This window comes from Galeopterus variegatus, unplaced genomic scaffold, assembly GCF_000696425.1.
Source record: "Galeopterus variegatus unplaced genomic scaffold, G_variegatus-3.0.2 Scaffold2453, whole genome shotgun sequence".
Taxonomy (NCBI): Eukaryota; Metazoa; Chordata; class Mammalia; order Dermoptera; family Cynocephalidae; genus Galeopterus; species Galeopterus variegatus.
The window spans coordinates 186,588-201,312 of record NW_007728564.1 but is presented as its reverse complement, the minus strand read 5'-3'; the positions used below and the strand labels follow the sequence as shown (position 1 = coordinate 201,312).

The window sequence follows — 14,725 nt, the reverse complement described above, 5'->3', positions numbered from 1 at the left end:
TGCCCCGCTTCCCCCTCCGACGCTCGTCGCACCCGGCCGGCCGCACCTACGGGCAGCAGCTTAGATCCCAGCCCGAGGCCTGGTAGCCGCAGAGAGACGGGGACGGGGTGACGGCAGGACCGAGGTGAGGGCAGGGGGCCCCGGCTTGGGGGGAGCACAGGAAGGTGATGGAGGAGGAAGGGAAAGAAAGGCCGCCTCGGCATCCCAGACCTCGGGAGGCGCGGCCATTCATCACGTAGTTATTGAGCAGCTACTATGTTCCCCGTAGGAGGGGGACAAAAGCGAGTTTGCCTTTCATGTACAGGCGAGCGGGGACAGCAGAGTTATCGATCAGTCAGCAGGTGAAGGGGGCGATGCCAGCTTGGGGGGAGGGACGGGGTGTCGCCATGCCTCTTAAAATGAGATGGACTTGCCGGTATTAGTCTGTTTATGCTGCTTATAACAAAGTACCTGGAACTGGGTACTTTGTAAGAAAGTGAAATTTATTACTTAACAGTTTCAGAGGCTGGGAAATCCAAACAAAGTCCAGGGAACACACCTGGTGCGGGTCTTCTTTGGTGGTGACTCTACGGCAATATATTTTTTAAATATATTTTTTAAAAAGATATTTAAGTACTTTGTATTAACCCTGTAATTGGGAAAAGTGGCAGTGATTTTCAAAAATACGAAAACGTAAAGACAAATGGTAGGATTAACGTTGTCACCGGTCTAAACACCACGTAGGGAGGGAAGGGAGTTCATCTCTTTTTCTCTCAAAATCGGAGAAGGAATGCAGAGGGCTCTTCAACTGACACCGAGAGGAGCGGGAAAGTCCTTTAACAACAACAATCCACGCATTCCCCAGCCCACAAGCCTCGCTGTAAACTGGGTTGGCAGTGGTTGCATACAAGACACCCCAGTCCTTATGGGCGGTACATTCTTCGGGGAGGACTGGCTTCCAAAGTGAGTGGACAGGGAGGAGGGGCCATGTGCTGGTGTAAGGGAAGTCATATGTTGGGCGGAGGGCTTAAGCCATGTGCTAACAGATGGTATTGCAAGATGTTTATCCCAGGTGTTTCTTTTGGCGAAGAGGAGGGGCTCCTGCTCTTGGATCGGTAGGCACTTGTGTGCTCTACAGCTGGTGAAGTGACTTTATGGAAGTGTTGACATCTTCAATGGCCAGGCTGTAGTGTGGAGTCCCTCCAAAGGCATCTGGCTAGTGTTTTGGCACTCCTCTGTGTGGGCACAGTGAGAGAGGACTCTGATGCCAGGTACTGAATCTATGCAGGCTCAGTGAGAGGAGTGAAGCAAATCTGGGGAAAGGAATCAGGGCTGGAGGCAGAGACCTAGGCATAGATAGCGGGGAAGTGACAGCAGGAGACAGACCTGCTGGCAGAATCCAACCTGGACTCCTTTTCAACCACGTTTTAAAGCTGTAGATTTCTGATGATCTACTGTGCGCCAGACTGTGAGCTCTTCCAGATTTCTGTTGAATCAAAGGCTGTGAAAATCAAGGGCAAATATTTATCTAAAGATGTCACAACTTTGAATTGCAATAATAACTTATCTGTTAATCTCTGATGGAAATCTAGAACAGCTGTTGCTCTATTGTGTATTTTGAATTCCCAAAAGATAAACTTGGGAATCAACATTTTTCTTCCACCAATTCTCATTACGCTTTCTTTTAGTGAAGGCTTTGCAAGTTCAAACCAAATAAATGACAGGAACGTTAGCTTGTTATGAAAGTTATTAAAGCGTGCCAAGAAATAATAAAGCATTTGACCTTTATTGGCAAGTGTGACAATGCTGAGTTTGTCCATGCCAGCAAAAGTTGTGTAAAGGTGTAAAGACAGATTTTGCTTTAATAGGAAGAAAAAAAATACAGTACTAATCACCGAAGAAACTTCCAAATTGAAGGAATATGTAGGTTTAGACAGAATTGGTGACAGTCTCTATTGTCTATTAATAGAAAGCTTATGACCACAGCTTCTAAGAATACCCAGCACAATTGCATATTATTTCTGTTTTACACATGAGGTCTTCAGAGAGGGGACCCTGGGTGATTTTGATAAGGTCTACACATGAAAGGAGTGAGTGACATCCTAGTATCAGGCCTTTCAATCACTCACTCCAGTTGACTTTCAAGGCCTTGAATATTACTCTCTGTCTTTTAGAAAGAAGACTTATTTTAGGTTTACTTGAAGTGGACATCGTTAAAGGAAAGAAGCTCCTGGAGATCTGATTATAACTAACTATTTTTTTATTTCTCTTACACTTCCAGGTTGAGCAAACAACTGCTGGAAAAGGGAGTATGATGATCTTGGTACTCCCAGGCTTAGGTTGCCAGAAAAATACAGAAATCCGACTTCTGATAATGGCAGAGCAGGGGCACATAGAGCACTAGATCTAGAATATTATAGTCATGAGCCAAAAAGAAGACACTCAATCCAGAGGTTGACTAGATTTAAATCAATAAGAGAGTAGATTTTCTACTGGCTTTTCCTTCAGCAGGAAAAGTAGAGAAGACATAGGCTGAGTCTCAGTGTCTGGCCACAATCCCAGAAATAACAAACGTTGAACAATTGATTGTCACATGTATCATACATATAAAATACTGCATGAGTGTATCTGTACAATCAAAAGAATGAAATAAAATGAATACTCACATCCTAGCAGCTACGTTAAAAGAATAGAATCTTAGTAACACCTGTTTGTGTTACTTTGTGCCCTCTCGGATGGTGTATTAGTTTATGTTGCTTATAACAAAGTACCTGGAACTGGGTACTTTGTAAGAAAGTGAAATTTATTACTTAACAGTTTCAGAGGCTGGGAAATCCAAACAAAGTCCAGGGAACACACCTGGTGTGGGTCTTCTTTGGTGGTGACTCTACGGCAATGCAGGGGTCTCACATGGCAGAAAATGGTGGAGCAGAGAGAGAGACATGCTCTTTTCTCATGTTCTCTTTTTTTTAAGCCCTCAGAACTGCATCCCTGACCACCATTATTAATCCAGTCACTAGGGCACAGTCCTACAACCTAATCACTTCTTCAAGGCCCTGCCCTTCAGTTACCATAATAGGACTTCTCACCCTCTTTACACTGTCACAGTTCAGACTAAGTTTTGGGGGGACATTCAACCCAAGGCAGATGGAATCTTCCCTCCCCACCAACACACGCCAGAGGTAATCACCACCCAAAATTGTGTTTTATTCGTTTGTTTGCTTTTTAAAATAATTTTACTACTTTTGTATGTATCCCCAAAACAGTGTGAAGTTTCGCTTTCTTTTTGAACTGCATATAAACAGAAGCATACATTATATAGTCTTCAGTGATTTGTTTTTTCTCCCAACAATATGTTTAATGTTGGTATTAAATTAATTGTGGTATATTCACACAATGTGGTTTCTTCATTCTCATTGTTGTGTAGTATTCCACTGTGGGAACAGGACAGAAGTGATTAATCCCCACTATTATGAAGGCACATTTGGGTTCTTCCTTTCTCTGTCTCTTTTGCAATTATGAACAGTGTTGCTGTGAGCATCTTTAGTGCATGCCTCCTGGTATACAGATGCAAGAGTATCTCTGGCATATAAACCCAGGAGTAGAATTGCCTTTCTTACTCATTTTTGTCATGTGCTATCAAATATTACCCCAAATGGTTGTAATAATTCACACTCCTACCAGGAGGCAGTGAGTTATTGTACTCCCCACCCTTGTCAACACTTATTCTTGACTTATTTTAAAATTATTGTTATTCAGATGGGAGAAATATCTCTTTGTGGTTTTAATTTACATTTCTCTGATTACTAATAGGGCTGAGCATTTTTCAGGTGTCTGTGGGCCATTTGCATTTTCTTTTTTATGAAATACCTGTTCATGACTTTTGCACATTTTCCTATTAGGTTGTGTTTTCCCTTTGATTCATTGGAGCTTTAAAAAAATCTATTTTGGATACTAATCCTTTGTCTCAATTATACATATGGCAACTATCAGCCTGCCCCCATTTAGTAATTGTCTCCTCTATTTCAAATGTCTTTTGATGAATCAAAGTTTTAGTTTTATGTGGTAGAATTTATCAACATTTTCCTTCATGAGTTGATATTTTTGGTCTTGTTTTAGAAACCCTTACCTATTGTAAGATTGTAATGGTATTCTCCTAAATTGTTTTTTTAAAGGTTTAGTCTTACTTCCTACATCTAAGTCTTCAGTTCAACTAGAATTGATTTTTGTGTATGATGTGAAGTAAGGTTCCAATTCAGTTTTTTTTTACAATTCCTTAGTAAATTTTTCTAGTACCACTGATTGATCTTTACTTTATCTCTAGTACCTACTCTGTTATAAAACCAAGTCTGTACATATGCATTGGTTTGTTTCCAGGTTCTCTACCATATTCCTATGCCAATATCCCACTGTCTTACTTACTATAGCTTATATAGTAAGTCTTGATATCTGGGAGTGAAATTCTCCTTACCTTGTTTTTGTTCTTAGGGAGACTTGGTTATTTTTGAACTTTTGCTGTTCCATTTCAATTTTATTTATTTATTTATTTATTTATTTATTGAATCTTAATTGATTATACATATTTTGGGAGTTCAATATTGACGTATGTTGATCAAATCAATATTATTAGCATATACATTATTACAAGTCATATTTATTCTTTCTGCCCCTTATCTAACCTCTCCCCATCCTCATCTCCCTCTCCCCTCCCACCTCTGATAAGCCTAGATTTCTTCTCTCCTTCTGAAAGAGTAATGGTTACTCTGTTGATTTGTTGCCTAGGTGATCTGTCCAGTGCTGAGAGAGGTGTGTTCAGGTCCCCCACTATCAATGTAGAGTAGATGCTTCTTCTGTCACTCTGGAGTGGGCTTTGTGGAGAGAGACATCCTCTTCTTTTCTTTGGTCTCTGCTGGTGACTCTCCTCGTGTCCATGCACTCGAGTGGCTGGAGGGCCATCTGCATGGTGGTTGTGGCGTCTAGGGAGGCTTGGTCATTACTGAGCTGAAAGCAGATGTCAGGGGGGTGTGGCTGGAGCCCTCAGCCCCTCAGTGCCCCAGCTCAGGAGCCCAGGGTGTTCCCTGCAGTGGCTTGGTGGTCATCACTGGGCTGGTTGTGGGTGTTGGGGGACATGGCTGAGGCCCCTGGCTCTCCCTGCTCCCTGCCTTGTAGGCCCAGGGGACTTCCAGTCCTTCCAGGTTTTATAGGTGTTCTTTGCTGAAGTGAGTCCTTTACTAGTTAATATCAAACTTTGTCTCTGGTCTGTGGGTATTTTGTTTTTCTTTCAGTTCTGTGTTGGATTATTCACAGTTTCCACTTCTTAAACTCTGCACTGGAACTAATTTGTTGTCCTTTGCTTACTTCTAAACTGGGGGAACTTCCAGTGAGGACCAGCACTTGAGCCCTGTGGTTAAGCTAAATTGCTGCTCTGCTGCTGATTCCCTGGGGAAGGCTTTTTGTGTAGCTCAGGTTTTAGTGGTTAACTTTGTAGGTACTTCTGGGTCTCGTGAGATCCAGTGCCCCTGGGTTGTGTGGAAACTTTGGTCTGAGCCTGAGTCTTTTCAGCAAACTGCTCCCCCTGCAGATCTGTATTCCTGACCAGTCTCCACTGAGTGGTCCTGCACTGATTGGGACTAACTGTCCATGCTGTGCCCCAATGTTCCCCTGGTGGGCCCATCCCCTACCTTTCATACTCCAAACACTTCCCTTGGGGCAGACCATGCACAGGTCCCTTGTGATGACTCACCAGCCTCTGAGTGGCTCCTTTTTTCAGTTGTTGTGGCTCCTCGCTCCTATGTGTGTCCATGGGAACCCTGTTAGTGGTCTTGCTGGCCTGGGGGCCACCAAGGCCCTCTTCTCCCCTGTCACCTCCAAGTAACTTCATTGGAAGAGCACAACTGTAGCTTTTGCCAGCTCTTGCTCTGTGTGCTCAGCAGCTCCAGACTTGAAGCAGCTAGGATTCAAAATGGAAGAAGTAACCTTTTCTTTTGCTCATCATGGCTTCTCCTGCCTTCATGCCCTCCATAGGTCTCTCCTCCTCTACCCCTGAGCTCTAGTGGCCCCAGCTTGGCTGTCATTGCTTTCTAATAGTTGTAAATTGGTTGATTTGTGGGAATGATGCTGGGAACCATCTATTCTGCCATCTTGACTGGAAGGGGCAAGTCAAGTCCCCATTTCAATTTTAGAATTAGCTAGTCAAATTCCATGAAAAAATATTGTTGGGATTTTCATTGGAACTGGATTTAATCACTATGGGGAGAATTGACATCTTCATGCTATTGAAGCTTCCTGCTATCAACTTGATATTTCTCCATTCACTTGTCAGTCTTTTTTTTTTTTTTCCTTTTTGTCTTTTTTCGTGTCCGGCAACGGATTGCAACCCTCAGTGTCGCGCCCGTACCGGACGGGGACTGGCAACGGGATCGCAACCCTCAGTGTCGCACCCGCACCTCGCTCAGCCAGTGAGCGGGAACCGGTCTGTATGTGGGATCCGAACCCTCGGTGGGAGTGCTGCCGCACTCCCAAGCGGCGCACTGTAGCAGTGCGCCACCGGGCCGGCCCCACTTGTCAGTCTTTAATGTTTTTTTAATAAGGTATGATTTTTCTTTATAAGGAGATGCACAACTGCTGTGGATTGAATGTACCCCAAAACTAACTGAAGCTTAATCCCTACTGTGACTGTTGAGGGTGGGAAATCCTATTATGGTAATTGAAAGGTGGGACCTTGAAGAGGTGATTAGATTTTGAAGACCATGCCCTAGTAAATGGATTAATCCATTGATGTTTAATGGTAGCCATGGGTGTGGTTATGAAAGCTTGAAAAGGAGAGCCAGTGAGAAGGTTAGCTCTGTCTTGCTTCTGCCTTTCTCACAGTGTGATACCCTGCATTGCTGAAGTCACCACCAAATAAGACCCTCACCAGATGTATTCCCTGGAGTTTGGGCTTCCCAGTCCCCAAAACTGTAAGCAATAAATATTACTTCTTTACAAATTACCCAGTTCCAGGTATTTTGTTGTAAGCAACAGAAATCGACTTTACAACTTATACAAAACAAGTTTTGTTAGATTTATACCTAGATTTATTACATATTTTTGCTATTATAATGACATTCCTTTTTTTTTTTTTTCCTTTTTGTCTTTTTTCGTGACCGGCAACGGATCACAACCCTCAGTGTCGCGCCCGTACCGGACCGGGACCAGCAATGGGATCGCAACCCTCGGTGCTGCGCCCGCTCCTCGCTCAGCCAGTGAGCGGCCGGTCTGTATGTGGGATCTGAACCCTTGGTGGGAGCGCCACCGCGCTCCCAAGCGGTGCACTGTAGCAGTGTGCCACCGGGCCGGCCCTGACATTCCTTTTAAAGTTATTTTTTCTTATTGTTTTTGCTGAATGAAAATGTATATTGGTTTAAAAACCCTTTTATTAATTCTAATAATTTACCTGTAGTTTCTTTTGTGCTTTTTGTGGCCAATAATATCATGTGCAAATATCACAGTTTTATCTTTCTTTTTAATCCTTTAACCTTTAGTTTATTTTCTTTTTTTGTCACACTATACAGGCTACGACTTTAAGTACAATATTGAATAACACTTGGTGATGGCAGTAACTTTGCATTTTCTCTAATATTAAGGGGAAGCATATGATTTGGGGTGCATATAAGTGTATAGAATTGGTATATTTTCTAGGTGAATTAGGTAGAAATCTTTTTTATTGCTAGTAATGCTTTGGTCATAGTCTATCTTAAAAATATTCATATAGCCCTGCCATCTTTCTTCTATTAATATTTGGTTTTTCATCCTTTGACTTTCAACATTTCTATGGCTTCATGTTTTAAAAGTCTTTTGTAAACAGTATATAGCTGGGTTTTTTGTTTTTTGTTTTTTGTTTTTTGTCCTTTTTTTTTTTGTGACCGGTAAGGGGATCGCAACCCTTGGCTTGGTGTTGCCCGCACTGTGCTCAGCCAGTGAGCGCACCGGCCATCCCCGTATAAGGATCCGAACCCGTGGCGGGAGCGCCGCTGTGCTCCCAGTGCTGCACTCTCCCGAGTGTGCCACGGGGTTGGCCCTATAGCTGGTTTTAAAACATTTAATCTGACAATCTGTCATTTAACTGGAGTCTTTAGTACATTTATATTTTTGTAAGTACTGATATTCTTGGATTTATTACTACCATCTTTTTTCTTTTTAAAAAATTTCTTTTTTTCCTTTTTTAAAAATGTACTACTACCATCTTTTTGGTGATTTTTATTTCTATTTTTTGTCCCTTTCTTTTTTGCCTTCTTTTGCATTGATTGAAAATTTTTCCCCCTCACAGTTCAATTTTCCTCTGTTCTTATTTGAAGGTTATATTCTTTCTTTCTTTTTTTTTTTTTTTAAAAGATGACTAGTAAGGGGATCTTAACCCTTGACTTGGTGTTGTCAGCACCACGCTCTCCCAAGTGAGCTAACCGGCCATCCCTATACAGGGATCCGAACCCGTGGCCTTAGTGTTATCAGCACCGCACTCTCCCAAGTGAGCCACAGGCTGGCCTTGAAGGTTATATTCTGTCTCTCTCTCTCTCTGTCTTTAAGACTAATCAAGTGCAATAGTGAGAAGGGGGGAACATTAGAACAAGGAAGTTATGCTCATTATGTGTCTCTTCTTTTAGTGGTTACCTATTTTATTATTTACAGTTAACAAAGTTAATCAGTATCTTTCTTCCTCCTGAATGATATGAGAACCTTCAAAATCTTTATATAGTATCATCTTTTTCTAGTTCTGGGATCCAGTTCTAGCTTAATCCCTTTCCCCCCATTAATTAGATATTATTATTCTTCATACAATCAAAATTTATTTTATTTAGATTTACCCACATATTTGCCTCTATCTTTGATAATTATTCTTTTTTATTTTAAACCTTCCATCCAGAAAGGTTCCTATTCCTTCTTTCTGAAGTACATCCTTTATCATGTTCTTCAGTGAGAATCTGCCAGTGCCAAAGTCTTCTTAATTTTTGGCTAACTGAAAATATCTATATCTTACCCTCATTCTTTTTTTTTTTTTTTTTTGGCAGCTGGCCAGTACAGGGACCCAAACTTTTGATCTTGGTGTTACAAGGTGGCACTCTATCCAACTGCACTAATCTGCCAACCCTTATCCTCATTCTTGAAAGATATTTCACTGGGGATATAGTTCTAGATTAATAGTTATTTCTCTCAGCATGTTGATGATATGATTTCACTGTCTTGCTGTTATTGTTGCTGTTGAAAAGTTAGTATTCAGTCTAAGGCTGCACCTTCAGAGGTCATCTGTCTTTCCCCTCTACTTTTAAGGGTTTTTTTCCCCCTATTAGAGTTTTTTGTTTTGTTTCATTTTGTTTTTACAATAATAGCTCTATATGTGGATTTCTCTTTGTTTATCCTGCTTGGGATGCACTTGGCTTTTTGGATCTGAGGATTGGTTTCCTCAACAACTTTGGAAAATTCTCAATTATTATCTCATTTGAAATTTCCTCCTTCCAGGCACTGCCCAGGGACCGGGGGCTTGGAGCCAGGGACAGGACCCCCCCCACAACCAGGCACACTGCCAGTGCCAAGAAGCATGCCAAAAACATCACATCCATGTGGGTGGACCACCACAGCCACCACAGTAACCACAGCTCCCGTGAAAGTGGCTAGATGCCACAACCACCACGCAGATGGTCTGCCAGCCACTGGAGTGCATTGACACAAGGAGAGTCACCAGCAGAGACCAAAGAAAAGAAGAGGATGTCTCTCTCCACAAAGCCCATTCCAGAGTGACGGAAGAAGCATCTACTCTATGATAATATTGGGGGACCTGAACACACGTCTCAGCATTGGAGAGATCATCTAGGCAACAAATCAACAGAGTAACCATTATTCTTTCAGAAGGAGAGAAGAAATCTAGGGTTATCAAAGGTGGGAGGGGGGAGGGAGAGGAGGATCAGGAGAGATTGGGCAAGGGACGTAAAGAATAAGTACAATATGTAATAATATACATACTAATAATATTGATTTGATCAACATATGTCAACATTGAATCCCAAAAATATGTATAATCAATTATGATTCAATAAAAAAAATAAAATAAAATAAAAAAAGAAATTGTCTCCTTCCTTACTCTATTATCTCCTTCGTAAACTCTGACTAGAAATTATAACTCTTAACATGTTTTTCATATTTTCTATCTCTTTGTTTCTGGACTGTATTCTGGAAAATGTCTTTTGAATCTATTTTCCACTTCACTAATTCTCTTTTCTATTTAGCCTAAACAGCTGTTTAAACGCCTCCCTTCCCCCATTTAAAAAATGAATCATTTTATTTTTCATTTCCTGAAGTTCTGTTTGGTTCTGTTTCAGATCTGCTTGGATGTTCCTTACATTCTCTTACCCCTTGCTAATATTTTAAAGCCCCTCTTTTATTTCATTAAGCTTATGAATTTGTATTTGGTAAGTAATAATGTCAATATTTGATATCCTTGAGGGACTGCTTTTGTTGTCCGTTGCTTGCTTCTTTTAGTTCACTTAATGGTGCCATGTTTTCTTCTAGATTTTTAGAAGTTTGTCTTCTGTGAGCTTCTTGCTTGTCTTGGCACTTTATCTGGGGATTCTTGGAGGCCAGGGTTGAAGATGAACTTGTGCAGAAAAGATTTGCATTTGTTCTTTTTGGTCAGATCACCTGGTTGTACTACTAACTTGGGATCCTTTTATATTGAAATACCCTATTATTAGGGTAAAATTTTTTCTGGATCACATAGATGGTATGAATCCAGATAGAAAATTTGTGTGAGATCTAGTTATGGTTCCACATTCTTAGGGGAGATTTTTTTTCCCTGTCCTCCCAACATCAACATCAAGATAGAAAAATGTCTTTGTTATAGAGCCCCTCATCAGGGCCAAAGTTATTTATTTTTATTTATCTTTATACTGAGGATGTAGCCCTTTGTTGTTCCAGCTTTATTCAAGGATTCTCCTAAAAGGTCCCCCAACTTGGGTAATCCCTTAGTGTGATCTCAGAGTTGAGATTCAAGGTCTCCAGAGTCTGATAAAAACTCTCAGGATGAAAGCTGGCTTTAGAACTTGCTTACCTACCAGGCTTCTTGCTTTCATTTTATATATATATAAATCTATCTATCTATCTATCTATCTATTTATTTTTTGTGGCTGGCCACTACAGGGATTTAAACCATTTACAGGTTCCAGTCAAGATGGTGGAATAGACAGTTCCCAGTGTCACTCTCTCCCACAAATCAACCAATTTACAACTATAAAAATGTAACATCAGCCAAGCTGGGGCCGCTGGAGCTCTGAGGAAGAGGAAGAGAGACCTACGGAGTTCATGAAGGTGGGAGAAACCACAATGAGAGAAAGAAAAAACTTCAGATTGTTTCAGGCCGCGGCTGCTTTAAAGTTCAAGCTGATGAGCACATGGAGCAGGACTGGACAGAAGCCACAGCTGTGCCATTTGGATGGAGTTACTTGGAGCAGGGGAAAAGAGGGCCTTGGCAGCCCCCAGGACAGCATGACCACTAATAGGGTTCCCATGGACCCATGCAGGAGCAAGGAGCCAGAACAACTGAAGAAAGGGAGCCATTCAGAGGCCAGTGAGTCATCGCAAGGGAACAGCACAGGACCCGTCCCATGGGAAGTGTTTGGAGCACGGGCGGTGGGAGAGACAGGCCCACCGGGAGAACACTGGGGCAGAGCAAGGACAGCCGATCTGCCCCCCAATCAGCGCAGGACCACTCAGAGGATACTGGTCAGGAATGCAGAATTGCATGGGGTGCAGTTTAATGAAAAAACTCAGGCCCAGATCAGAGATTCTACACAACACAGATCCACTGGGTCTATGGAGAGCCAGAAGTACCTATAAGGTCAAGCATTAAATGCTGAGCAGCACCAAAAGCCTTCCCTAGGGAATCAGCAGCAAAGTAGCAATTTAGCTCAACCACACAGTTCAAGTACTGGTTCCCACAGGAAGTTCCCCTGTTTTGGAAATAAGCAAAGGACAAAAAATAAGTTCTGGCCCAGGCACACCACCAGTGCCTTGGGGCCTGCCTGTGAACTGGGGGCTTGGAATCAGAGACCGGACCCCACTCCCACATCCAGGCACACCACGCCAGAGCCTCAGGGCCCATCCAGGAACCTGAGTCATGGAGAAGGGGATCAGACCCCCCTTCTACAACCAGGCATGCTATGCCAGCACCGTAGGGCCTGCTCAGTGACCTGAGGTATGGAGCTGGGGACTGGACCCTCTTCCCACAACCAGGCACACTGCGCCAGTACTTCAGGGCCTGCCTGTGGACCCAAAGCATGGAGAAGGGGACTGAACCGCCCTCCCACAACCAGGCACACTGTGCCAGCACCTTGGGGCTCACCCGGTGACCTGAGATATGGAGCCGGGGACTGGATCCCCTTCCCACAACCAGACACACCATGCCAGCACCTCGGGGCCCATCTGGGGACCTGGGGCATGGAGAAGGGGACCAGACCACCCTCCTACAACCAGGCACACTGCGCCAGTGCCTCAGGGCCTGCCCAGGGACCAGAGGCATGGAGAAGGGGACCAGACACACCCCACAAAAAGGCACACCACCGGCGCCAAGGAACATGCCATAAACATCACCTCCATGTGGGTGGCCCACCACAGCCACCACAATAACCATGGCTGCCTTGAAAGCGGCTAGATGCCACAACCACCACGCAGATGGTCCAACAGCCACTGGAGTGCATGCACACAAAAGAGTCACCAGCAGAGATAAAGAAAAGAAGAGGATGTCTCTCTCTGCAAAGCCCATTTCAGTGACAGAAGCATCTGCTCTATGATGATACTGGGGGACCTGATCACACCTCTCAGCATTGGACAGATCATCTAAGCAACAAATTAACAGAGTAACCATTACTCTTTCAGAAGAAGAGAAGAAATCTAGGGTAATTAGAGGAGGGAGGGAGGAAGGAGTGGGGAAAGGGGAGACAAGGGGCATAAAGAATAATTATGATTCGTAACAATATATATACTAGTAATATTGATTTGATCAAGACATCTCAATGTTGAATCCCAAAAATATGTATAGTCAATTTTGATTCAGTATATAAAATAAATAAAAAATTAAAATTAAAAAAACCCCACATTTTTATGGAGGTTCCTCAAACAATTGCAGATAGATCTACCATGTGACCCAGCTATCCCACTGCTGGGAATATACCCAGAGGAATGGAAATCATCAAGTCGAAGGTATACCTGTTCCCTAATGTTCATCATAGCACTCTTTATAGTAGCCAAGAGTTGGAACCAGCCCAAATGTCCATCATTGGATGGGTGGATATGGAAAATGTGGTATATCTGCACAGTGGAATACTACTCAGCTATAAAAAAGAATGAAATACTGCCATTTGCAACGACATGGATGGACCTAGAGAGAATTATATTAAGTGAAACAGGTCAGACACAGAAAGAGAAATACCACATGTTTTCACTTATTGGTGGGAGCTAAAAATAAATACATAAATTCACACACACACACACACAAAAAAAAAAACGGGGGGAGGGAAGAAGACACAACAATTACAATTCCTTGAAGTTGATACAACAATCGAACAGAAAGGACATTGTTGGGACGGAGTGGGGAGAGGGAGGAGGGTGGGAGGTTTCGGTGATGGGTCACAGTAATCAACCACATTCTATATTGACAAAATAAAATAAGAAAAAAACCCCATTTACCTTGGTGTTATAACACTGCTTTGTAAATGGAGTTCACTTTCATTTATTTTGGGGGATCTGAAAATCTCTCCCTTTTGTGTCAGCTCAGCAATGCATTTAAAAGGATGTTTTAAAAACATTTTATCCAGAGGCCGAGAGCTAACCCTGTGGCTACCGACATGGGAAGTCTGTACTGAGTCCCCTTCTTAGTGCTCGAATGTCCCAACCTGAAGCTGAAGAAGCCGCCCTGGGTGCACGTGCCATTGGTGTATGCTCTGGGGGTGTGTGTTACTTCCTCATCACCGGAGGAATAATTTATGATGTTATTGTTGAACCTCCAAGTGTTGGCTCTATGCCTGATGAACAGGGACATCAGAGGCCAGTAGCTTTCCTGGCCTACAGGGGCCATCCAATAGGTTAGGGTGCCTTTTGAGAAGAAATCAATGGATACTGGATTTGCTCCCGTTAATGAAGTTTTAAAGGGTGTACCAATCCTCTAATATGAAATGTGGAAAAGAATGAAGAGCAGCAGTAAGAAGTATCTAGTGAAAACACAGGAAGCATGTCAAAGCTTGGACTAGAAATTCTTCTTGGAATCAAAGGGACAAGTTTATCACAGTATTTTTTCCTGCTGACCTATACTGGCATACCAACGATGTTGAGTGGCATTTTCTTCTTAGTTTTTCACTTCTTAAAGAAATATCCTCCATTACTACAACTATCGAATAAAGTGATTTATTTTTTACAACCCCCTTTACATTTTGGGGGGATGATATTTCTGATTTTCAGAAATTAATGTAAAATCTGCAAGCAAGATCCCATAAACAGAACTTTGGACAACTGATCCGCTTTACCTATGGTGCTTTGCCTTTAACAGTGTGTGTGATAGTACATTATTTCAGATACGTATGTAAGACTGTTTCCTGAACAATAAAATGTACAAAAGGAGCAGGAATAAATAATTTTTCTAATTAAAAAAAAATTATCCAGCATTTTAGTTATTTCACTCGAGATTGTCATTCAAAGTATCTGTATTAGTCAGGATTCTTCAGAG

General features: G+C 42.4%; 1 pseudogene; it reads left to right on the top strand.

The window, feature by feature from the left end:
- The first annotated feature begins 13,850 nt into the window (after positions 1-13,850).
- On the top strand, positions 13,851-14,092 carry LOC103597888 (annotated as a pseudogene).
- Positions 14,093-14,725: the final 633 nt, after the last annotated feature.